A 3259-nucleotide genomic window follows, 5' to 3' on the forward strand; every position below is an offset into this window, starting at 1 on the left:
TGAAGCGTGAAAATGTGGAACAATTCAACAAATAATCCATGATATATACAATATATATATCCACCACCAGACATGCTCCTAAACTTAAAACATCTCGTCTCAATTCTCTTAAAATGCATACTTTTCACTGTTTATCTCTATCCTATATCCAAATTATTAGATAATATATATTTCAAGCAGTTAGAGACGATTTTAGGTGAAAACTATAAGAATTAAATTATTAAAATCACGATAAAATCCACTGAAAATCTCAAAATGAACGCAGAATTCATCCTTTCTAAACTCCAACCAAAACTATAACAAAATAAGTGTAAAAAATGCAAGTGAGAGTTTAATTACATCTTTCTATTAAAACAACTCTCCTTATATCTTATAATTAAAGTGCTAAATTAAAAAACAATGTAATATTAGAAAATTAAAATATTCTCTGTATCAAGGAATATTATTCTGATAATTAATTTTTTCTATTAATTTTTTCTGTTAATTTTTTTTCATTTTAACTCTTTGATGTCAATAATTTGTATTCAATGATGACGTGATTAATAGAAGTTAAAACGATAAAGTAACAAGAACTAAACTAAAAGTCTTCCAATATATGAAGAATATTATAGCTTTAGGGGATGTTGGAGATTAAAATATTATTATTATTATTAGATGGTAAATTTAATTTCATATGAATATTTAGTTTATGTAATGGATTGTTCTCAATATCTAAGGAATAATCTATAGTCAATAATGTTTAGAGAGAATATGTTATTTAGTATCACATTGTTTTATCATACAATGCACATCTTAAATAAGAGGAAGGAATGAAAATGAGTTTAATGAACTTGCATTATAATTGTTATAATTTTTAAGTTTAATTAAATTTTAATTTTTTCGTAAATTTAGATTTTTGTAATTTAATGTTTATAATTTTTGTTCTGTTTAACTTAAATCTTAAATCTTAAATCAAATGCTTACCATATATCAAATAACCACATATACTAAATTCAAAATATAAAAAAAAATAGATATTCAATAGAACAAATTTTTTTAATACAAACTAAATTACAAATATTTCTAAAATTTATGAGATATTTAAAATTTTAATGTAAAGATATCTAAAGGACAATGATATAAAATACGAGTTAAAATTATTTCAATTACATCCTAAAATAATTTTGCGTTGTGTCTAATCCAAGGTAAGTGGCAAAACTTTTTTTCTTTTTAGTGGTATCAAGTGGATACCATTTGTAGTTTAATCAGCCTAACCATATCCTTATCATCATCACATACAATTGGGCAATCTTCAAGTTTTGCATTTTCCTTCGTTAATTGGTTCAACTGTCAAATACCATTAATAACAGATAACTTTAGAACGTAAACCCTCGTAAATATCTTATCGATTAGCTTGCATGAATAGTTTGTTATTCTGTTTATATATGCTCGTTTGATTAATACATGGCTTGTAATAAAACTTGCATGCATGTATATGCTTGTTAGGTACTATACAATTCTCTCTCATTCTTACATATTTCTATCAACACATTCATAAAAAATTTAAATATTTCAAAACAACTAAAGCTAAAGATATTTTATGAATGTAAATCAATTTTATAAAATTGAGTTGGTCTTAAATTTTATTTTTTAATATGATATTAGAGTTTTTTAAAGTCTATTATAATCATAGTTTGTTGGTCTTATCCAACCATATATTATCGAACTACTATAAATATATATATCAATTAAAAATTAAAAAAAATTCATAATATATAAATGAGGACAAATCTTACTATATAAATTGATATATAGAATTAAGTTATACTTAAAATCTATTTTTTAATAAAAATAATATTTATTTTCTTCATATGCGTTATTGATTTTACATTCAATATCTCTACATACAAGAGGATCTGATTAGATTATATCATTGATTTCTTTGCTATTAAATATATTCAGCATGACAGTTTAAAATTGATAACTTATCACAATTTAACTTTGTGGTTGAAAGAACTTTTGACAAATACTCAACTGAGCCGTTATAGTGTAAGAAAAGAGTTATGCGTTCCTATGACAGTGAAAGTGTTTGCTTGTATTAAGAATTGTGTAGATTGGTGGTATTAGAAAATTGATGAGTTATGAGAATTATGAATTGGTGTGTCAATAATACATACTGGTACTGATTGGTTTTGTCCACCACAGACTTTACTTTGTATATTCACTACTGATCCTGAAGAGTGGAAAAGTTGGTGTGAAAAATCACTTTACTTACGAATGGCATCACCCCAACCACTAGCCATGACTTGCATTGCATGTGATCTCACTGTTACAAAAAGATAAAAAAAAAAAAAAAGGCTTACGTACCCTAAAGCTCCTTTCATATAAAGCACCTGCATTGTCTTTATCCGTAACAAAATTAACTAAATTTTCCTGGATACTTGATGTTTAAGGTTTTCTAAATTAATCTAAAAAAAATGTCAACACTCTCTCACCCTCATCGAACTACTCTCCATTTAGAACTGTCACAGTTTATTGGAACTCTTTCAAAAATATATTCTATGTGTTTGTGCAAAATTACGTAACTTGGTAAATAACTTTCTATTATTAAAAAATATAAATTAATATATTAGAGAAAGTATATTCAAGGAGAAGTAGTGTTTTTTTTATCAGTAATAAAAAATAAATAAATAAAAAAAAATTTAGGAACGATTAATCTATGTACAAAATCGCATAAAATAACATCTTTTCATTCTTGAACTTTGTCACTAACTTCTTATTAGAACAAATACAGTCTGACCAATCTAAATAAATTATTTATTTCTAATTGAATATATACAAATCAAGGGATTTATAACCATTCAGAAAATGAAAAACAAGTATAAGGAACTTCAGAGGTTATCCAGTAGTTGAACCATGAAGAAAAATTTAGAATGATCAATCACTCTACATTTGAAGATATGTTTATTTTTATGTCTCTAAATCTCACTTACCACCGCAATCCAGACATTTCCCAAAATTAAATTAACAGAAGTAACTGCTTCATATATTGTTGGAGATCTCACATCGACTAAGGATAAGGACAATTCATTGTATATAAGTGGGTGCAAACCTCACTCCATGAGCCGGATTTATGGGGTTGAGTTAGGCTTAAAATTCACTTTATAATAGGTTGACCTTATTAGGTCACCCGCTATCGAACCATTATCGGACCACCCATAATATGTTATCTCATACATGAGCTATCACTCTCGGTGTGAGGAGGATATGAGATAGAAGT

The sequence above is a fragment of the Phaseolus vulgaris genome, chromosome 6 (assembly GCF_000499845.2).
Source record: "Phaseolus vulgaris cultivar G19833 chromosome 6, P. vulgaris v2.0, whole genome shotgun sequence".
Taxonomy (NCBI): domain Eukaryota; kingdom Viridiplantae; phylum Streptophyta; class Magnoliopsida; order Fabales; family Fabaceae; genus Phaseolus; species Phaseolus vulgaris.